Source organism: Pristiophorus japonicus, chromosome 23, assembly GCF_044704955.1.
Source record: "Pristiophorus japonicus isolate sPriJap1 chromosome 23, sPriJap1.hap1, whole genome shotgun sequence".
Classification (NCBI taxonomy): domain Eukaryota; kingdom Metazoa; phylum Chordata; class Chondrichthyes; family Pristiophoridae; genus Pristiophorus; species Pristiophorus japonicus.
The window spans coordinates 41,904,739-41,928,806 of record NC_091999.1 but is presented as its reverse complement, the minus strand read 5'-3'; the positions used below and the strand labels follow the sequence as shown (position 1 = coordinate 41,928,806).

The window sequence follows — 24,068 nt, the reverse complement described above, 5'->3', positions numbered from 1 at the left end:
ACAAAAAGATTAGAGCAGACAAACGCAGGTCACTTGCAGTCAGATTCAGGCGAATTTATAATGGGGAACAAAGAAATGGTAGACCAGTTGAACAATGACTTTGGTTCTTTCTTCACGAAGGAAGACACGCATAACCTTCCAGATATATTGGGCACTGAGGATCTAGCGAGAAGGAGGAACTGAAGGAAATCTTTATTAGTCAGGTAATTGTGTTGGGGAAATTAATGGGATTGAAGGTCGATAAATTCCCGGGGCCTGATAGTCTGCATTGGAAAGTACTTAATGAAGTGGCCCTAGAAATAGCGGATGCATTGATGATCATTTTCCAACAGTCTATCGACTCTAGCTCAGTTCGTATGGACTGGATGGTACCTAATGTAACATCACATTAGGGTGATAGAAAATGGATAATTATAGACCGGTTAGCCTGATATCAGTAGTGGGGAATATGTAGGAATCAATTATTAAAGATGAAATAGCAGTACATTTGGAAAGCAGTGACAGCAAGAGCAGATTGCCTCTTCCAAATTTTTAGCAAACGGTGACTTTTTCACGATTCTGCGGCCGTCTGCTGCACAGAGATGGACGACTGAGTTCTATCTGAGTAACATTTAACAATGCAGCGAGCCAGTAGTCGTGGCCCAGTAGTTAAGGCAATGGACTAAAAATCCATTCGGGTTTCTCCGCGTAGATTTGAATCCTACCGACGACGTTTCTCAGCATATTTCATTCTGTTTGACAATTTAACCAGGTCCCTGCAAAACTGATTCTGAGATAGATGGAACAACGTCCCACACCTTTCAACACAACCGCTGTTTTCTTTCTTTAATTAATCTGCAATATTCACGATACATACGGATAGAAAAAAGCAAAAGCCAGCCAAAGTAGCGACAGTGACCCTGCCTGTCTATCCATCTATTTGTCTAAAGCACTCTGTGTATATCTTGATCTGGGTGACAAGGTGCACCAGTCATTGATTGTTGGCAGGCAGGTGCACCAGGCGGTGAAGAAGGCAAATGGCATGTTCGCCGTCAGAGCAAGAGAATTTCTATATAGGAGCAGGGAGGTCTTACTGCAATTACACAGGGTCTTGGTGAGGCCACACCTGGAATATTGTGTTCAGTTTTGGTCTCCAAATCTGAGGAAGGACGTCCTTGCTATTGAGGGAGTACAGCGAAGGTTCACCAGACTGATTCCGGGGATGGGAGGACTGACATATGAGGAGAGACTGGATCAACTGTGCTGGTATCCACTGGAGTTAAGAAGAATGAGAGGTGCTCTCATAGAAATATATAAAATTCTGACGAGATTGGACAGCTGAGAGGCAGATAGTATGTTCCCATTGCTGGAGTGTTAGAGAACCAAGGGTCACAGTCAAAGAATAAGGGGTGAGGCATTTAGGACCGAGATGAGGAGACACTTCTTCACTCAGAGAGTGGTTAACTGTGGCATTCTCTACCGCAGAAAATTGTTGAGACCAGTTCGTTAGATATATTCAAAAGGGAGTTAGATATGGCCCTTACGGCTAAAGGGATCAAGGGGTATGGAGAGAGAGCAGGAAAGGGTTACTGAGGTTGAATGATAATCCATGATCTTATTGAATGGTGGTGCAAGCTCGAAGGGCCGAATGGCCTGATCCTGCAATTAATTTCTATGTTGCTATGTTGATGCGTGTATATTTTTGGTTATTGTGTGTGTGTGTGTGTGTGTATGTCTATCTGTATGTATGTCTCTGTGCATGTGCAACTGTCGATGGAAATCATCACCATGAATTTCGAATGTCCTGGAAATATTAAAAAACTTGGAGAAAATAATACGGTTGTGATCTTTCGTATCAGCTTTGTTTCAGTGGCTCCATTCTCGACTGATCAGGATGTTGTGTGTGTCAGCCTCACTTCTGAGACTTGAGCACATTATCTTGGCTGACACTCAAGTGCAGTACTTTGGAAATTTTACATTGTTGAAACTGTTGACTTTCGGATGAAATGTTAAATTGAAGCTGCGTCTGCACCCTCGGGTGGATGTGAAAGTTCCCAGAGCTTTATTCGAAAAAGAATAGGAGAGTTGCGCCCGTGTCAATATGATGAAAAATGTTCCAATATGCTCCCTCAAAACCCGGTGTGTATGTGTGTTTCTGTGGGGGTGGAGTTGAAGCCCAGATTCTCATAGAGACAGAGTCCAACTGTTGACAGGACCAGGATGGCCGAGTGGTTAAGGCGTTGGGCTTAAGATCCAATGGGTTTATACCCGCGTGGGTTCGAACCCCACTCCTGGTAATTCCTTAATTGAACAGAGATTTTTCCAATCCTGCTCAGTGAACCCCGATTTTCATCTGTTGCATTTGCATTTTTCTGTAACTCGGTAACACTCTGAGCAGATAATGAAATAAAATTGTGAAATATATCTGTGTCGCTCAGTCTCTGCCTCACTCTCTCTTTGGAGAGCTGTGTATGTGTTTGAGTCTCACTCTGTCTGTCACTATTTCGCTGTTTGTCTTTGTCTCTCAATCTGTTTCTTTCACACGGTGTCCAGTTGTGTTCCAATGGGATTCTCTCAGACTCTCTGTCTGACCTGCTCTCTCTTTCCCATCATCTCTGTCTGTCCATGCCTTTGCCTGTCTCTATTAGTCCCTGTCTCTAACCTGATGAGTATTTCCATCATTTTTTTTTGTCTCTATGTATCTCTCTCTCTATTTGTCTTTCTCTCTATCTGTCTCCCTCTTTGTCTCTCTTTTGTCCCTGTCTTTCTCTCACTCTTTCCCTCTCTCTCTCTTTATAGATCACACACACACAACTCTGTATATGTATGTGTTTGAGTCTTTGTCTCACTCAGTCTGACCCTCCCTCTCAGTCTAAAACTTTCGGTCTCTCTCTGTCTCTATCTAGCTGTCTTTCTCTCCCTGTTTCCCTGTTTGTCTCTATTGCTCCATGTGTCTGTCTCTTTCTCACTGTGTCTAGTTGTGTTCCAATGGAATTCTCTCAGTCTCTCTGTCTGATTGTCTCACTATTTCCCATCATCTCTGTCTATCTATGTCTCTGCTTGTCTATCTCTCTTTGCCTGTCGCTGGTAGTTGCTGTCTCTAATCTGCTGAGAATGTCCAACATTTTCTGTTCATATCTTTGTCTTTCTCTCGATCTGTCGCTCTCTCTCTATCTGTCTCTCTCCTTGTCACTGTCTTTATCATTGTCTTTCTCTCACTCTTTCCGTCTCTCTCTTTATAAATCACACACACAGATCTCTGTATATGTATGTGTTTGAGAATATTTTTCTCACTCAGTCTGCCTCTCCTTTTCAGTCTCACACTTGCTGTCCCTCGTTGTCTCTATCTCGCTGTCTGTCTCTCCCTGTTTGTCGGTTTGTCTCAGTCTCTCAATGTGTCTGTCGACTTCTCATGGTGTCCAGTTCTGTTCACAGCTCGAATATTGTTCCTCGTTAATATAGTGGTGAGTATCCCCGCCTGTCACGTGGGCGACTGGGGTTCAATTCCCTGATGGAGGGCAGTGTTTTCAAAATGTAGAATTTTACTTATGTTTCTTGGAAAAGATTCATATTAAAAAGTTCCAGAGCAATATAGAACAGGAGAAATACAGGTAGAGGTGATTGCCTCTTGCAGATATTTAGCAAATGGACAATTTTTCAGGATTCTTTGACCGTCTGCTGCACAGATATGGAGGACTGAGTTTTTTTTCTCAGTCACGTTTTCGGATGCACAGATGCAGCAGTCGTGGCCGAGTGGTTATGGCGATGGACTAGAAATCCATTGGGTTTTTCTACGAAGGGGTTCGAATCCTGCCGATTGTGATTTTTTAGCATTTTTCATTCCATTTCACAATTTAACGATGTCTCGACAAAAGTGATCCGGAGACAGATGGAATAACGTCCCACACCTTTCAACACTGACATTTTTTTCCACATTTTTATTAATCTGCAATATTCACGATACATACGGATATTAAACGCAAAAATCAGCCAAAGTGGCGACAGTGATTCAGCCTGCCTCTTCCGCTATATGTCTAAGGCATCTGTGCATGTCCGATGGTGCGTGTAAATTTTTGGTTATGTATGTGTGTGTCTGTCTATCTGTATATGCGTCTCTGTGTATGTGCAGCTGTCTGTGGAAATCATCACCATAAATATGGTATGTCCTGGAACTTATAAAAAATTCATGGGGAAAATAATACGGCTGTGAACTTTGGTATCGGCTTTGGTTCAGTGGCAGCACTCTCGACTAAATCAGAAGTTTGTGTGTTCAAGTCCCACTCCTCAGACTTGAGCATATGACATTAGCTAACACTCAAGTGCAGCACTTGGGGAATTTTGCTTTGTTGAAGCTGTTGACTTTCGATGAAATGTTAAATTGAAGCTCCGTCTGCACCCTCGGTGGATGTGAAAGTTCCCAGAGCATTACTCGAAAAAGAATAGGAGAGTTGCCCCCGTGTCAATATTACTAAAAATGTTCGTAAATGCTCACTGAAAGCCTCTGTGTATGTGTGTGTATGAGGGGGTGGAGATGAAGCCCAGGTTCTCACAGAGACAGAATCCAGATCCTGACAGGACGAGGATGGCCGAGTTTTTAAGGCGTTGGCCTTAAAATTCAATGGATTTTTCCCGTATGGATTCATACCGCAGTCCTGGTATCAATTCAATTTAACACGCATTTCCTCCCATTATGATCAGTAATAGCGGATTTTCAACTGTTGAATCTGAAATTTTCTGTAACAATTTGACACTCTGAGCCGAGAAGGCAATGAAATTGTGAAATGTATCTGTTTCGCTCGGTCTCTGGCTCTCTCTCTCTTTAGAGAGCTGTGCATGTGTTTGTATGTTTGAGCCTTTGTCTCTCTCTGACTCACTATGTCTGTCACTCTTTCTCTGTTTGTCTCTATTTCTCAATCTGTCTCATTCTCACGGTGTGCAGTTCTTTTCCAAAGGGATTCTCTCAGACTCTCTGTCTGACTGTCTCTCTCTTTCCCATCATCTCTTTCTTTCCATGTCTTTGCCTGTCTCTGTTATTCCCTGTCTTTAACCTGATGAGTATTTCCATCATTTTCTGTTTTTGTCTCTTTGCCTCTCTCTCGATCTTTCTCCCTCTTTGTCTCTCTCTTTGTCCATGGCTTTTTCTTGTCATTCCATTAATATTTGCTTCCCTCTCTTTATGGAGCACGCAAACACATCTCTGTGTATGTATGTATTTGTGTCTTTGTCTCACTCAGTCTGACCCTCCCTATCAGTCTCAAACTTTCTGTCTCTCTTTGTCTCTATCTCGCTGTCTGTCACTTCCTGTTTCCCTGTTTGTCTCTGTCTCTCAATGTGTCTGTCTCTTTCTCACGGTGTCCAGTTCTGATCCAATGGGATTCTCTCAATCTCTCTGTCTGACTGTCTCACTCTTTCCCATCATCTCTGTCTGTCTATGTCTCTCCCTGTCGGTCTCTCTTTGCTTATCGCTGGTAGATCCTGTCTTTAACCTGCTGAGTATTCCCATCATTTTCTGTTTATATCTTTGTCTCTCTCTCTCTACCTGTCACTCTCTCTCTATCTGTCTCTTTCCTTGTTACTGTCTTTATCACTGTCTTTCTCTCACTCTTTCCCTCTCTCTCTTTACAGATCACACACACACATCTCTGTATATGTCTGTGTTTGAGCCTTTTTCTCACTCAGTCTGCCTCTCCTTCTCAGTCTCACACTTTCTGTCCCCTGTTGTCTCTATCTCGCTGTCTGTCTCTCCCTGTTTGTCGGTTTGTCTCCGTCTCTCAATTTGTCTGTCTCCTTCGCATGGCGTCCAGTTCTGTTCACAGATCGATTCCTGCTTTGACAAATCCTATGCACGTTGGTTCCTCGTTAGTATAGGTGTGCGTATCCCTATCTGCCACGCGGGAGACCGGGGTTCAATTCCTCGAAGAGAGGTCGTTTTTTCAAAATGTAGAATTTTACTTCTGTTTCTTGGTGAAGATTCAAATTAAAAATTTACAGAGAAATAGAGAACAGTAAAAATACAGGACGAGGAGATTGCCTCTTCCAAATTTTTAGCGAACGGAAACTTTTTCAGGATTCTGTGCCGTCTGCTGCACAGAGATGGATGACTGCATTTTTTCTGAGTAACGTTAAAAGAGGCAGTGACGCAGTCGTCGTGGTCGCGTGGTTAAGGCAATGGAGGAAAAATCTATTGAGTTATGCTTGCGTAGGTTTGAATCCTGTCGACTCCGATTCTCAGCTTTTTTTCATTCCATTTCACAATTTAACCAGGTCTCTGCAAAACTGATCCTGAGAAAGATGGAATAACGTCCCACACCTTTCAACACTGACACTTTTTTCTCATTTTTATTAATCTGCAATATTCACGATACATACGGATAGGAAAACGCAAAAATCAGCCAGAGTAGCGACAGTGATTCAGCCTGTCTATCCCTTTATATATCTAAGGCATCTTTGCATGTCCATTGGTGCATGTATATTTTTTGTTATGTGTGTGTGTGTGTGTGTGTGTGTCTGTGTGTCTGTCTATCTATATATATATCTCTGTGTATGTGCAACTGTCTATGGAAATCATCACCTTGAATTTGGTATGTCCTCGAACTTTTTAAAAAGACTTGCGGAAAATAATACGGTTGTGAACTTTGGTATCGGCTTTGGTTCAGTGGCAGCATTCTTGACTCTATCAAGAGTCTGTGTGTTCAAGTCCCATTCCTGAGACTTGAGCAATGTTGGCTAACACGCAAGTGCAGCACTTGGGAATTTTGCATTGTTGAAGCTGTTGACTTTCGGATGAAATGTTAAATTGATAATCCGTCTGCACCCTCGGGTGAATGTGAAAGTTCCCAGAGCATTACTCGAAAAAGAATAGAAGAGTTGCCCCTGTGTAATATTACAAAAAATGTTCTTAAATGCTCACTGAAAACCTATGTGTTTGTGTGTGTATGTGGGGGTGGGGTTGTAGCACAGATTCTCACAGAGACAGGATCCCGATTCTGTCAGGATGAGGATGGACGAGTGGTTGAGGCGTGGGCCTTAAAATTCAATGAGTTTTTTCCGCGTGGGTTCGTACCCCACTCCTGGTATCTCTTTAATTTAACACGGATTTCCTCTCATTTTGATCAGTGATACCGGATTTTCACCTGTTGCATCTGCAATTTTCTGTAACTATGTTACATTCTGAACCGATAATGAAATGAAATTGTGAAATGTATCTGTGTCGCTCGGTCTCTGCCTCTCTCTCTCTCTCTCTTTAGAGAGCTGTGTATGTGTTTGTGTGTTTGAGTATTTGTCTCTCTCAGTCTGACTCACTCTGTCTGTCCCTGTTTCTCTGTTTGTCTCTGTCTCTCAATCTGTCTCTTTCTCACGTTGTCCAGTTCAGTACCAATGGGATTCTCTCAGACTCTCTGTCTGACTGGCTCACACTTTCCCATCATCTGTCTGTCTGCCTCTATTTGCCTGTCGCTGAGTCCAAGTGTTGACAGGACAAGGATAGCCGAGTGCTGAAGGCTTTTGGCTTAAGATCCAATGGGTGTATACCCGCGTGGGTTTGAACCCCACTCCTGGTCATTTCTTAATTAAGCAGAGATTTTTCCCATCCTGCTCAGTGATACCCGATTTTCATTTGTTGCATTTGCATTTTTCTGTGACTCTGTGGCACTCTGAGCAGATAATGAAATGAAATTGTGAAATGTATCCGTGTCGCTCAGTCTCTGCCTCTCTCTCTCTTTAGAGAGCTGTGTATGTGTTTGTGTGTTTGAGTTTTGTCTCTCAGTCTGGCTCTTTCCGATTCACTCTGTCTGTCCCTGTTTCTCAGTTTGTCTCTGTCTCTTTCTCACGGTGTCCAGTTATGTTCCAAAGGGATTCTCTGAGACTCTCTGTCTGACTGTCTTTCATTTTCACATCATCTCTGTCCATGTCTTTGCCTGTCTCTGTTAGTCCCTTAAGGATGTCATAGCAGTGCATTTGGAAAGAGGTGACATGATAGGTCCAAGTCAGCATGGATTTGTGAAAGGGAAATCATGCTTGACAAATCTTCTGGAATTTTTTGAGGATGTTTCCAGTAGAGTGGACAAGGGAGAACCAGTTGATGTGGTATATTTGGACTTTAAGAAGGCGTTCGACAAGGTTCCACACAAGAGATTGATGTGCAAAGTTAGAGCACATGGGATTGGGGGTAGTGTGCTGACATGGATTGAGAACTGGTTGTCAGACAGGAACCAAAGAGTAAGACTAAATGGGTACTTTTCAGAATGGCAGGCAGTGACTAGTGGGGTACCGCAAGGTTCTGTGCTGGGGCCCCAGCTGTTTACACTGTACATTAATGATTTAGATGAGGGGATTAAATGTAGTATCTCCAAATTTGCGGATGACACTAAGTTGGGTGGCAGTGTGAGCTGCGAGGAGGATGCTGTGAGGCTACAGAGCGACTTGGATAGGTTAGGTGAGTGGGCAAATGCATGGCAGATGAAGTATAATGTGGATAAATGTGAGGTTATCCACTTTGGTGGTAAAAACAGAGAGACAGACTATTATCTGAATGGTGACAGATTAGGAAAAGGGGAGGAGCAAAGAGACCTGGGTGTCATGGTACATCAGTCATTGAAGGTTGGCATGCAGGTGCAGCAGGCGGTTAAGAAAGCAAATGGCATGTTGGCCTTCATAGCTAGGGTATTTGAGTACAGGGGCAGGGACGTGTTGCTACAGTTGTACAGGGCATTGGTGAGGCCACACCTGGAGTATTGTGTACAGTTTTGGTCTCCTAACCTGAGGAAGGACATCCTTGCTATTGAGGGAGTGCAGCGAAGGTTCACCAGACTGATTCCCGGGATGGCGTGATTGACCTATCAAGAAAGACTGGATCAACTGGGCTTGTATTCACTGGAGTTCAGAAGAATGAGAGGGGACCTCATAGAAACGTTTATAATTCTGACGGGGTTAGACAGGTTAGATGCAGGAAGAATGTTCCCAATGTTGGGGAAGTCCAGAACCAGAGGTCACAGTCTAAGGATAAGGGGTAAGCCATTTAGGACCGAGATGCGGAGGAACTTCTTCACCCAGAGAGTGGTGAACCTGTGGAATTCTCTACCACAGAAAGTTGTTGAGGCAATTTCACTAAATATATTCAAAAAGGAGTTAGATGAGGTCCTTACTACTAGGGGGATCAAGGGGTATGGCGAGAAAGCAGGAATGGGGTACTGAAGTTGAATTTTCAGCCATGAACTCATTGAATGGCGGTGCAGGCTAGAAGGGCCGAATGGCCTACTCCTGCACCTATTTTCTATATTTCTATGTTTCTATGACTGTAACCTGATGAGTATTTCCATCATTTTTTGTTATTGTTTCTATGTCTCGCTCTCTCTATCTGTCTTTGCCTCTATCTGTCTCTCTCTTTGTACCTGTATTTTTCTTGACATTCCATCACTATTTGCCTCCCTCTGTTTATGGACCATGCAAACACGTCTCTGTGTATCTATGTGTTTGAGTTTTTTTTTCTCATTCAGTCTGATCCGTAACCTGTACAGAACTCCCACTAACGTTTTCTGCCCTTTGGTGTTTCGCAGCTGTACCCCTATAGATTCTACATCATCCAAGCTAATATCCTTCCTTATTCTTGCGTGATTCTCCTCTTTAACCAGTAAGGCTACCCCACCTCCTTTTCCTTTCTCTCTGTCCGTCCTGAATATTGAATACCCCTGGATGTTGAGTTACCAGCCTTGGTCTCCCTGGAGCCATGTCTCCGTAATCCAAATGACATCATATCCGTTAACAGCTATCTGCGCAGTTAATTCATCCACCTTATGACGAATGCTACTCGCATTGATACTCAGAGCCTTCAGGCTTGTTTTTTTAAACATTCTTTGTCCTCTTTTGAATTATGTTGTAATGCGGCCCTTTTTGAATTTGCACTTGATTTCTCTGACCTCCACACTTGCTTTTTTCCTTCCTACCTTTTGCTCCTGCCCCCTTTTTACTTCTCGCTGCCTCCCTGCACAGATTCCCACCCACTTCCTTTTTTGTTTAAATCCTCCTCAACAGCACTAGCAAACACTCCACCGAGGACATCGGTTCCGTTTCTGCCCCGGTGCAGACCGTCCGTTAAGTACTTTCCCCTCTCCCCCTGCACAGGTTCCAATGTCCCAGGAATTTGAATCCCTCCCCCTTGCACCATTCCTCAAACCACGTATTCATCTGAGCTATCCTGCGATTCGTGCTCTGACGAGCATGTGGCATTGGTAGCAATCCTTAGATTACTGCCTCTGTCGATCTCTCTGCCTATCTGTTAGTCCCTGTCCCTAACCTGCTGAATATTTCCCTCATTTTCTGTCTCTCTCTTTTTATCTCTATTTCTCTTTGTCTTCATATGTCTTTTCATCACTCTTTGCCTCTCTCTTTATGGAGCACACACATATCTCTGTATATGTATGCGTTTGAGTCTTTGTCTCACTCAGACTGACCCTCCCTCGCAGTCACACACTGTCTCTCTCTCTTTGTTACTATCTCGCTGTCTGTCTCTCTCTGTTTGTTTGATTGTCTCTGTCTCTCAATATGTCTGTCTTTTTCTCACAGTGTCCAGTTCTGCAGGCAGCTCGATTGCTGCTGTGATAGAGTATGTGCCCGTCAGTTCCTCATTGGTATAGTGGTAAATAATTACGCCTGTCCCGCGGGGGACCGGTGTACAATTCCCCGACGGTGATGGCAGCATTTTCAACAATGTAGAATTTTACATCTGTTCCTTTGTATAGATTTATGTTAAAAAGTTCTGGAGCAATCTCAAACAGTAAAAATACAGCAAGAGGAGATTATCTCTTTCAGAGGTTTCGCAAACCGAGACTTTTTCAGGACTCTGTGGCCTTCTGCTGCAGAGAGACGGATGCTTGCGTTTTAATCTGAGTAACATTTAACGCGGCAGAAACGCAGTAGTCGTGGCCGAGTGGTTACGATGATGGTCCCCAAATACATTGGGGTTTCCCAGTGCAAGTTCCAATCCTGCCGACGACGGATCTCAGCATTTTCCATTCCACAATTTAACCACGTTTCTGTAAAAGTGATCCTGAGATAGGTGGAATAATGTCCCACACCTGGATATGTGTGTGTTTGATCTTTTTCTCACTCAGTCTGCCTCTCCTTCTCAGACTCACACTTTCTGTCTCTCATTGTCTCGATCTCGCTGTCTGTCTCTCCCTGATTGTCGGTTTGTCTCTGTCTCTCAACGTGTCTGTCGGCTTCTCATGGTGCCCAGTTCTATTCACAGCTGGATTCCAGCTCTGACAGAGCTCATATTTATCGGTTCCTCGTTCGTATAGTGGTGAGTATCCCCGTCCGTCACGCTGGAGACGGGTGTTCAATTCCCTGACGGGGAGGCAGTTTTTTCAAAATGCAGAATTTTACTTTTGTTTCTTGGCATAGATTCATGATAAAAAGTTCCAGAGTAATATGGAACAGTAAAAATACAGCAAGAGCAGATTGTCTCTTCCAGTTTTTGAGCAAACGGAGACTGTTTCAGGATTCTTTGGCTGTCGGCTGCATAGAGATGGATGACTGAGTTTTATCTGAGTAACATTTAAAGAGTTAGCGAACCTGTAGTCGTGGCCGAGTGGTTAAGGTGATGGACGAGAATTTTATTGGGGTTTCATCACGCAGGTTCAAATCCTGTCAACTACAGATCTCAGTATTTTATATTCCATTTCACAATTTAATCAGATACCTGCAAAACTGTTCCTGAGTTAGGTGGAATTACGACCCACACATTTCAACACGGACATTTTATTTTCTCATTTTCATTGATCTGCAATATTCACAATACATACGGGTAGAAAAACGCAAAAATCAGCCAAATTAGCGACATTGATTCTGCCTGTCTATCCCCCGAAATATCTGAGGCACTCTGTGCATGTCCGTCGGTGCGTGTATATTTTTGGTTGTGTGTGTGTGTGTCTCTGTGTCTGTCTCTCTGTATGTATGTCACTGTGTATGTGCAACTGTCTGTGAATATCATCACTGTGAATTTGGTATGCCCTGGAACTTTAAAAAAAAATAATTGGGTAAAATAATACGGTTGTGAACTTTGGTTCAGTGGCAGCATTCTCGACTGAATGAGGAGTTTGTGTGTTCAAGTCCCACTCCTGAGGCTTGAACAAATAATCTTGGCTGACACTCAAATGTGATACTTGGGGAATTTTGCATTGTTGAAGCTGTTGACCTTCGGATGAAATGTTAAATTGAAGCTCCGTCTGCACACTCGGGTGGATGTGAAAGTTTCCAGAGCATTAGTCGAAAAAGAATAGGAGAGTTGCCCCCGTGTCAATATTACTAAAAATGTTCGAAAATGCTCACTGAAAACCTATGTGTATGTGTGTGCCTGTGGGGGTGGAGTTAGAGCCCAGATCCTCATAGACACAGAATCCAGCTACTGACATCACGAGGAAGGACGAGTGTTGAATGCGTCGGACTTGCGATCCGATGGTTTGATACCCGCGTGGGTTCAAACGCCGGTTCTGGTAACTTCTTAATTTAACACAGATTGCTTCCCATTCTGCTCAGTGATACCCAACTTTAAACTTTTGAATCTGCATTTTTCTGTAACTCTGTGACACTCTGAGCCGATAATGAAATGAAATTGTGAAATGTATCTGTGTCGCTCAGTGTCTGCCTCTCTCTCTCTTTTTAGAGAGCTTTGTATGTGTTTGTGTGTTTGAGTCTTTGTCTCTCTCAGTCTGCCTCTCTCTGACTCACTCTGTTCCTCTGTTTGTCTCTGTCTCTCAATCTGTCTCATTCTCATGGTGTCCAGTTCTGTTCCAATGGGATTCTCTCAGACTCTCTGTCTGACTGTCTCTGTCTTTCCCATCATCTCTGTCTGTCCATGTCTTTGCCTGTCTCTGTTAGTCCCTGTCTCAAACCTGTAGAGTATTTCCATCATTTTCTGTTTTTGTGTCTATCTCTCTCTCTCTATCTGTCTTTCTCTCTGTCTCCCTCTTTGTCTCTCTCTTTGTCCCTGTATTTTTCTCTGTCATTCCAAAACTATTTGCCTCCCTCTCTTTATGGAGCACGCAAACACATCTATGTGTATGTATGTGTTTGAGTTTTTGTCTCACTCAGTCTGACCCTCCCTCTCAGTCTGAACTTTCTGTCTCTCTTTCTCTCTATATCACTGTCTGTCTCTCCCTGTTTCGCTGTTTGTCTCTGTCTCTCAATGTGTCTGTCTCTTTCTCACGGTGTCCAATTCTGTTCCAATGGCATTCTCTCAATCTCTTTGTTTGTCTGTCTCTCTCTTCCCCATCATTTCTGTCTGTCTATGTCTCTGTCTGTCTGTCTCTTTTGACCTGTCTCTGTTAGTTCTTGTCTCTAACCTGCTGAGTATTTCCATCATTTTCTGTTTCTATCTCTGTCTCTCTGTCGATCTGTCTCTCTCCCTCTCTCTATCTGTCTCTCTCCTTGTAATTGTATTTATCACTGTCTTTCTCTCACTCTTTCCCTCTCTCTCTTTACAGAGCACACACACACACATCTCTGGATATGAGTGTTTGAGTCTTTTTCTCACTCAGTCTGCCTCTCCTTCTCAGATTCACACTTTCTGTCTCTCGTTGTCTCTATCTCGCTGTCTGTCTCTCCCTGTTAGTCGGTTTGTCTCTGTCTCTCAATGTGTCGATCGGCTTCTAATGGTGTCCAGTTCTATTCACAGCTCGATTCCGGCTCTGACAGAGCCTGTTTCTTCAGTTCCTCGTTAGTATAGTGGTGAGTATCCCCGCCTGTCACGCGAGAGACCGAGGTTCAATTCCCCGACAAAGCGGCAGTTTTTTTCAAAATGCATAATTTTATTTTTGTTTCTTGGTATAGATTCATGTTAAAAAGTTCCAGAGTAATATAGAACAGTAAAAATACAGCAAAAGCAGATTGCCTCTTCCAGATTTATAGCAAACGGAGACTGTTTCAGGATTCTGTGGCCGTCTGCTGCACAGTGATGGATGACTGAGTTTTATCTGAGTAACATTGAAAGAGGCAGCGGACAAGTAGTCATGGCCGAGTAGTTAAGACGATGGACTAAAAATCCATTGGGGTTTCCCCGTGCAGATTTGAATCCTGCCGACTACGTTTCTCAGCATATTTCATTCTGTTTGACAATTTAACCAGGTTCCTGCAAAAGTGACTTTCAGATAGATGGAACAACGTCCCACACCTTTCAACACAGCCGCTGATTTCTTGCTTTCATTAATCTGCAATATTACGATACAAACGGATAGAAAAAAGCGAAAGCCAGCCAAAGTAGCGATAATGACCCTGCCTGTCTATCCCTCTATTTGTCTAAGGTACTCTGTGTATATATTGATCTGGGTGTCATGGTACATCAGTCATTGAAAGTTGGTGTGCAGGTGCAGCAGGCGGTGAAGAAGGCAAATGGCATGTTCGCCTTCATAGCTAGGGGATTTGAGTATAGGAGCAGGGAGGTCTTACTGCAGTTGTACAGGGCCTTGGTGAGGCCACACCTGGAATATTCTGGTCAGTTTGTTTTCCAAATCTGAGGAAGGACGTTTTTGCAATTGAGGGAGTACAGCGAAGCTTCAACAGCTTGATTACGGGGATGACAGGACTGACATATGAAGAGAGACTGGATCAACTGGGCTGGCTGGAGTTTAGAAGAATGAGAGGGCAACTCATAGAAACATATAAAATTATGACGAGATTGGACAGCTTAGAGGCGGGAAGAATCTTCCTGTTGTTGGGGAGTTCGAGAATCAAGGATCACAGTCTAAGAATAAGGGGTAAATCATTTAGGACCGAGATGAGGAGAAACTTCTTCATTCAGAGAGTGCTTAACCTGTGGAATTCTTTACCACAGAAAGTTGTTGAGGCCAGTTTGTTAGATATATTCAAAAGGGAGTTAGATATGGCCCTTACGGCTAAAGGGATCAAGGGGTATGGAGAGAAAGCAGGAAATGGGGAACTGAGGTTGAATGATCAGCCATTATCTTATTAAATGGTGGTGCAGGCTGGATGGGCCGAATGACCGATTATTTCACCTAATTTCTATGTTTTTATGTTTCTATGTTGACGAGTGTATATTTTTGGTTATTGTGTGTGTGTGTGTCTGTGTATGTCTATCTGTATGTATGTCTCTGTGTATGTGCAACTGTCTATGGAAATCATCACCATGAATTTGGTATGTCCTTTTGAACTTTTTTAAAAAATTGTGGAAAATAATACGGTTGTGAACTTTGGTATCGGCTTTGGTTCAGTGACTCCATTCTCGACTGAATCAGGAGGTTGTGTGTGTAAGTCCTACTCCTGAGACTTGAGCACATCATCTTGGCTGACACTCAAATGCAGTACTTGGGGAATTTTGCATTGTTAAAGATGTTGACTTTCGGATGAAAGCCGAATTTCTGCCCCGCCTGTGATATCCATTTCAGTCTAGTTTGTTTCTCTTTCAGTTCGATTATCGGTTTTCCTTATGGCCCGATGGCCTTCGCATAACCTCCTCAGGTAATGTCCATCATTGTCCCATCGATCTTTCCTCCTTTAGCTCAGGGGTTATAATAAATACGTTTATATCTGTCTCGTCAAGTTGAAGTAAAGCCGAGGTCAATATCCATAATGGTGCATGAGATGTTCCTTTCTTCATTTCAGTTTCCGTGGTGCTCACACATCAATCTCCATAACCTCGTGGAACAGCGGTAATTTAGTAGTAATGTGTTAGCGGGGTGATACTCAAAGTGCATCCGTCCACTTGGTTATTTCCACAGTCATCTTTGATCATTCGTAGTGGATCTCGACATAAAGCAACCTGGTTATTTTTATAACAATCGATATATGCTGAGACTCGTCGTACTGTTGTTCTCCTCAGTTACATTTCTGGTTTGTCATGGTACCGTGTGCGAGTTTGATTCCTTATTTCTCCTACATTGTTTGCTTTAGAGGATCTTGCCTTGTCATCTCATATGTCGTATAGATAATACAAAATCTATTTAAATGTCCGGATACACAGCAGGCCTTTGGGACCCAAGCATGACTGTTTCTCTACATCTCGCAGGCATGAGTCATGATTTTGACTAAGGTCCAGTTGGTAAATATATCGAGTGTTATCCAATCCGGCACCTTTCCATTCTGAAGCTGCTCTATGTTATGTTGTATTCCATTGAGCAACCATGCTCCATATCCTGTACGTACTCGTTCTGTCTGTATGGTTTTACTTAACTTCCGTTTTTCTCTATTCATTTAAATTCTGGCGTGGTCTCGCAATGTGTGGGCCTCTGTAACAATTCCCTTTCTGCGCCATTACCCAGTTGTGCCTGTATCTTTTCATTATCCTGATCCCTTTCCAGCAATCCCTGTAACGTTCGTGTTAGGGCGTTAACTCAATCATCTATCGTGTGTAGATCTATAGTGTCGCTACACCCGCCGTGTATCCCGCCGGGTATCCTACAGTGTATCCCGCGGCGTACCATTTCTAGTATCCCTCTTTTTCCCCTGTCCCGTTTTTTACCTGTCCCTTTTTCCACATTAATCTTCATGGTTTTTGATTCAGTGCCTTTAAGCGCTCGCAGGGTTAGGTTTATACTTTTTACACTGTTTAACCCGCAGATGTTGGGGGGTAGTTATATTGTTTAAATTTAGGAATACAGTAATTATTAGCTGACGTACCCTGAAGTGTATCTTATCCTTGGTCTGCCTTATTAATTTCTCTTCTGCCCCAGCGTTCAGAGTTGGGCACGTTTGTGGCGCTGGGTGTGTGATGGTCAAGGTACTGGTAGTGCTCAATGTTGCTAAAGTAGTGGGTGGGGCCGTGTTGGTGGGTCTGTCTCTGGAGATATCCCTCCACCACCATTCATAGATGTTGAGTGAAATCTGCACCCACTTCCCCGGGTGCAGTATGTTTGTCCCTCCTGATTATAAAACACACCGCGGTCTTATTCCCACTAATTATGGTCCCGTATTATTGGCCCATACCCAATGTTATTTCGTTCCTTGTTACCTTGTTTTATGTCCGTTATTTAAGTCTACTGTTGCTCCATCCGTCACCATCAGTGTTTTTGATTCTTTATTAAACTAATGTCGCCCGAGTTCCTGTAATACAGGCCTTGCCACCCCTCAGTCTGTTGTCCTTGATATGAGGCTACCTTACCCCACGTTGTTTCCACGAGCACCAGAGTCCTGCAAAAAGCAATATTTCCCGGTCGTCACCGGTTAGTTAGTGAGCATGCTTTTTTAATTGGGTCCAGTGTTTCCACTTGCCGATACTCCTTATAACTATCATAACTTACCATTATTACTTGATAGAGTCCGGTCCATTTGGGTGCCAGCCTGGACCTCTCTGGAGTAATCACCTGGCTGCCTATTTGGGGTGGTTGGACCTTCTGTTTCTTAGTATCGTTCTCTAAATCCTTGATTTGCTAATCTCTAGCCTGTGTCTTTACATCATGTAACTGCTTACAGAGTTCCATTACAAATTTCCATATCCTGTATTTTATTTACTTCAAAGTGTATCAGTCCTGTCGTCCGACTAGGGGTTGCCTTGAGCTTCATTTGTCCGCGGGGTATGCTATCTATCCATCCCTTTCCAGTCTCCTTGATATGGGATATTTTTGCCTAATCCCTAAGCGCAGGCCTGTTTCATTATCTTCCCTGTGAATTGTGTACCTTGATCTGAGTTCAGCTGTAGTGCCATTATTTCTTCTGCTAGGATCCTGGACATGGTTTTTGCTGAACAATTTCAAGTGGCAAAAGCTTTCACTCACTTCGTAAACTGGTCTATTATAACTAAGCAGCATGCTTTCCCCTTGTTGCTGGGTAACTGACTAGTAAAATGTAACTGCAAGTTTTCCCAAGGTCCTTTCGGTCGGGGCTGATGTCCCATTCTGATCTTTACTTTCCCCCTGGGTTGTATTTTATGTTTATCAAGCGCCTTCTACAGTGGCCCCCTATATCTCTACCCAATCCCTTCCACCACCAGCATCTGGACATCGAGCTTATCATGTTGTTTCTACCTGTATGGAAATACCCGTGGTATGAATTTAATAGGCTCCCCTGAGTGCATACCGGGCCAGCACATTCCCATCTTTCCTCCATATCCTGTCGGTTCCTTGTTGGGCCCATCTCTGCTTCCACCCCTCCGGTTCCTATACCTTAAGCATGTTTACTTCCTCAGGTCCGATTATACATGCTCCGCCTTGGGCTTCCCCGGCCAGTGTACCTGTCTCTGTCACTCGCTTTGCTGCTTCATCTGTCCATGAATTCCCCTGTTGATACTGATCATTAATTTTTATGTGCTCTTTGATCGTTAATATCGAACACTCCTGGGGTAAGAGGGAGGCTTCCACTAGGTGCTTAACAATCTCATTTTTAATCGGTGCTCCTCCAAAGGTCATGCAACTACACCTGCTCCAGGCTATCATATAATCATGCAATACTCCAAAAGCATATTCACTGCCTGTATAGATGTTTACACTTTTTCCTTTAGCTATCCTCAGAGTGAGAGCCACAAATTCAACCACTTGAGCTGATAGACTCTTCTAACCGTCCTTCCACTTTGACCTGTCCGCTGCTAACTACCATGGCCCATCACGTCCTTGGTGTGCCATTGATATCACACCGAGCTCCATCTACATATAGATCCATGTCTGCCTCCTCAAGCGGTGTTTCACTTGCCTGACTACTTCCCTCGTCTTCTTCTGTTGCGGTACACTGATGTTCCTCTCTCTCTGTAATGATCCACCCTGCAGGGGCATTACAGTCGTCTTTTATTATTGTTACCGTCCCATTGGGGAGGTAAGAGCATTGATTCCCAACTTGCTCTTTGTGCATCGTTTTTAGCCTTCCAGTGTTAAGTAATTCTACAAAGGTATGCTGGGTATGTAGAATAAAGCACCCTGACATTATTATTGGTTCGCTAACTCTGATGGCCCAAGTCGCACAGACTGGGGCAGCAATGCACCTGGACAGTCCTGCAGCTACAGGTTGCGATTTATCTGAGTAATATGCCACTGGTATTTGCCTGTCCCCATGTAATTGAATCGCTAACGCGTTATAATGATGGTTAATATGGTAGGTATAGACGTGAAAAGGCCTATTCTGGTCTGGTAGTCACAGGGCTGTAGCACTTGTGAGAGCTTGTTTAACTGCACACATGCAGCTTCTTGATCTGGGCCTCAGTTTACTGGCTCTTGGGATGGTTTTACCTGCTCCTGTATAGGTTAGGCCATCTCGGCATATTCGGGAATAAAATTTCTGCAGTAGTTGAATAGCCCTAGTACCTGCCTGACCCCTTTCACGGTTCCTGGCCTGGGGATTGATTGAATTGCTTCCTTTATGTCCGCGGGCATCTGTCTCTTCCCTTACGATATTATGTATTCTAGAGATGTTACTTTGATCCTTTCTTCTCCTACGTCTACTGATTCCAACATCCCTGACAATATTCGATGAAGTATGCTCCGACTGTTATGGATTTCATGTGGTACTCTGGCCATGTGTATTGTTTTCCCTTTACCATGAAGGCAAATTTTCCTTGCGACTCTTTGTCCAAGGGTATGGCCCATGTTCCATTCGCTATATCCAGCACGGTGAATATCTTATGGTCTGGATCCAGGCCATTAAAAATTGTGGCCGGACTTGCCACTATTGTGTGTTCTGGGGGAGTCGCCTTATTCAACGTGGCAAAATCGATAGTCAGTCGGTAGGACCTGTCGGGTTTTTTAGCGGCCACACAGGTGAATTAGTGGAGGCTATTACCTGTTTCAATTCACTTTGCTCCTCTATTTCCTGCACTATCTGACAGACCGCTACCTCAGCTTCGGGTGTTAATGGGTACGGTCGGTGAGCTTTGTGTTCTGGTCCAGGAAGTTTGAAGGTGGTGCCTCTGCTAATCCAAAATCTTGCTTGTATTATGATCAGAGAGATGGGTATAATTGGCACACGCTACCCCATAAGTCATTAATGTAGATTGTAAATAGCTGGGGTCCCACAGTGAGATGTGATCTTATCGAAATATATCAGACAATGAGGAGGCTCGACAAGAAGGATGCAGAGAGGATATTTCCACTCATTGGGCACAAAACTAAGCGGCAGAGTCTCAGAATATGGGACCGGTCATTAAAAACTGAGATGAGGTTGAAAATCTGTGGAATTATCTGCCCCAGAGAGCTGTGAGGGCTCGGTTGATGAATGCATTAAAGGTGGAGATAGGCAAATTTTTGAGCGATAAGGGAATACAGGGTTTTGGCGAGCGGGAAATGAGCGGAGCTGAGTCCATGATCAGATCATCCATGATGGTATTAATTGACGGAGCAGGGTCGGGGGCCAAAGGACCTACTCCTGCTCCTATTTCTAATGTTCTTATGTTTTTATAATAACGCTGCTCCTTTGATTTCTCAATTCCATTGATTCAGTGGGAGCGGTGCCCCGAGCACTGATACGTTCAACCTTTCCCGGTTTGAGTGGAAACGTGTATTGCAATATATATTTGAACTTGAAACACTCATTTTAAATTAAAATATCTCTCTAATATCTATTAAAACAGCTTTGCATCCTATCTGTGAGAAATGTAGCAAGTGTTTTACATTTACACACCTTAAGTAAAGAGCACGTGTAGGAAAATTAGCCGCAATTTTTCACGCAGCAGCTGGTAAATTGTTTTGCTGATGTTGGCTGGTGTGGCAATACTGGTGCGGACACCGAGAGCACCATGTTCTCCTTGAAATAGCCCTATATTTGACCGACCATGAATGTGAAGAGAAGGTCGAGGCAATCTCTGATCAAGCACTAACTTGGAAAGAGGACGACTCCGACAATGTAGCGCTCCACCAGTGGTGAACTGGAGTGAAGGAGAGTGCCTCTGACAATGCAGCTCTCTACCAGTAGTGAACTGCAGTCAGGTAGGGTGCCTCAGACAGTACAGCGCTCCACCAGTAGTGAACTGAGTGAAGGAGGGTGCCTCTGACAGTGCAGCACTCCACCAGTAGTGAACTGCAGTGAAGAAGGGCGCCTGAGGCAGTACAGCGCTCCACCAGTTGTGAACTGCAGTGAAGGAGGGCGCCTCAGACAATGCAACGCTCCACCAGTAGTGGACTGGAGTGATGGAGGGCGCCTCTGATAGTGCAGCACTCCACCAGTAGATAACTGAACTAAAACAAGAAACGCCTCCCATGGAAAACAGTCTGATGGTCCTTTAAACATTGTTATGTTGATGGTGCTCCATCAACATGAACTGCGCTCATATAATGCCACAGAAAAATATACTGGTCTCGGTTAAGGGAACCATCGCCAAGCTGATTGGACTGTGTGTATTACATTAGTTCAATTGGTGGAACGATGCTGCCCTCCAATATTGCAAACATTGCAGTGACTACATTTGAAGATCAAGGTTGGATTCTCTGGGGCAGACAATGCCACAGATTTGCAAGCCTCTGATAGAAGAAATTCCTTCTCATCTGACTTCCAAATGGGCGATCATTATTCTAAAAGTATGCCCCCTAGTTGTAGATTTCTCCACGAGGTGAAACATCCTCTCTGCATTTACCTAGTCGAGGACCCTCAAAATCCTATACGTTTCATTAAGATGACTTTTCATTCCTCTAGAATCCAATTAGTAAATTCCCAACCTTCTCAATCTATCTTCAGAAGTCAACCCCTTCATCTCAGGAATCAAACGAGTGAACCTTCTCTGAACTGCCTCCAATGCAAAATATGCTTTATTAAATAAGGACAATAAAACTGGACACAGTCCTCCAGGTGTGGCCTCACAGTAACCTATGCAGTTGTATACTTATCTTTTTTGTTTCATGCACAAGGACCCCAGGTCCCGCTCTCCTGCAGAATTTTGTAACTTCTCACCAAATAAATAGTAATTTGTTTTTTTATATTTCCTGCCAAAGTGGATCGCCTCACACTTACCCATGTTATACTCCATTCAACAAATGCTTGCCCACGCAGTTAGTCTGTCTATGTCCCTTTGCAGATCTTTTGTATCCTCCTCACAACTTGCTTTTCCAAACATCTTTGTATCATCAGCAAACTTGACTACATTACACTCGGTCCCTTCATCCACGTCAATAATGTAAATTGTAAATATTTGAGGCCCCAACACGGATCCCTGATCCACCCCACTAGGTACCGTTTGCCAACCGGATTATACATTGCCCCAGCCCCTTATGCAGTAACCTTATCGAATGTCTTCTGGAAATTTAAATACATGACATCCACTGGTTCCCCATTATCCAGCCTTCTACCCTGCGTGTTGCACCCTCAAAGAGCTCCAGCACATTTGTCAAATGTGATTTCCCTTTCATGAAACCATGCTGACTCTGCATGACCATATTATGCTTTTACAAATGTCCTGCTCGTGCTTCCTTAATAATGGACTCCAGCATTTTCCCAACGACAGATGTTAGACTGAATGGTCCATAGTTTCCTGCTTTCTGTGTATCTCCTTTTTAAAATAGGGGCGTTATATTTGCAGTTTTCAAATCCTTTGGGACCTCTCCGCATTCGAGGGAATTTTCGTAGATTACCACCAATATATCCACTATCTCTGCAGTCATTTATTTTAAGACCCTAGGATGCAAGCCATCAGTTCCAGGTGACTTGTCTACCTTTAGTCCCATTATTTTACCAAATACTTTTTCTTTAGTGATAGAGATTGTTTTAAGTTCCTCCCTCCCCGGAGCCCCCTGATTGTCCATTATTGCGATGTTTTTATTGTTTGCTACCGTGAAGACCGATACAAAATATATATTTAAAATCTCCACTATTTCCCTGTTCCCTATTATTAATTCCCCAGTCTCATCCTCTGAGGGACAACGTTTACTTTAGCTACTCTCTTACTTTTTATGTACCTGTAGGAGCTCTTACTATCTGATTTAACATGTCTTGCTAGTTTACTCTCATATTCTATCTTTCCTTTCTTTATTAATTTTTTAGTCGTACTTTCTTGGATTTTTAAATTCCCAATCCTCTCGCCTCCCACCAATCTTGGCCACTTTGTATGCCATTGTTTTCAATTTTATACCGTCCTTTACTTCCTTAGTTAGACACGATGCTTCTCCCTTCTCTTAACGTCTTTTCTTTTCACGGGAATAAATTTTTCTTGAGACTTATGAAATATCTCCTTAAATGTCTGCCACTGCTTATCAACCATCTTACATTTTAATCTATTTTTCCAGTCCACTTTTCCAATTCTGCCTTCATATCTTTCTAATCGCCTTCATTTAACTTCAGGATATTGGTTTGATATCCAACTTGCTCACCCTCCAACTGAATTTAAAATTCAATCCTTCCATGATCACTCTTTCCTCGAGGATCCCTTACTACGAGATCATTTATTAATCCTAACTCATTACACAGTACCAGATCCAGGATAGCTTGCTACCTGATTGGTTCTGTAACATACTGTTGAATGAAAATACTCTATCAACATTTCTTCAAGGCTACCTTGGGCAATTTCATTTGCGGGAGTAGACTGAGTCCCGGGAGTGGGGAGAAAAGCAGATCTGCAAATTCAAGGAATTTAAGACGGCCAGTGTGATTTCCTGGGCTCATTTACATCACCTGTTCGGGACCGAGAGGAATTTTCCCAGATTTATTCCGCAATTGGCCTGGGTTTTTACCTGTTTTTTTGCCTCTCCCAGGAGATCGCACGGCTCCGGATGGGGAGAACTCTGCTATGTGACATCACAGGTAAGGCAGGTACATGATTGGTAGTGATAGCGGGATAAATTTTTCTTTTAAATTAACATATAGCATATAACTGCATTCTAAAAACTGACTATATTTGTTTAACTAATTGAATAAAGAATATATGGTCAATAATTTGATTAACATTAAACTAATTCATTAAATTAAATAATGGTTAAACAGGAGCTGCTGCAATATGTGGCAGCTTCTGGGAGTTTTGGTCCAGGGCGATTACATCTGCGGTAAGTGTCTGCGAATCGACAAAATTCGACTCCAAGTTGAGGAGCTGGAGTCCGAGCTGCAAACATCGCGAGACATCAGGACAGGAGCAAGTTACCAGGACCTTTTCCTCCAGGAGGCAGCTACACCGTGTAAATTAAATACTTTAGAATTGGCACGTAGTCAGGGACAGGAGGGTGTGAATGCGAGTGAGGCAG

General features: G+C 43.4%; 1 non-coding gene across 1 annotated transcript; it reads left to right on the top strand.

Annotated features, from left to right (window-relative positions):
* Positions 1-2,193: 2,193 nt before the first annotated feature.
* On the top strand, positions 2,194-2,276 carry trnal-uaa (transfer RNA leucine (anticodon UAA)). Its single transcript has one exon. It is a non-coding gene; the product is annotated as a tRNA-Leu (tRNA).
* The last annotated feature ends 21,792 nt before the right edge of the window (positions 2,277-24,068 follow it).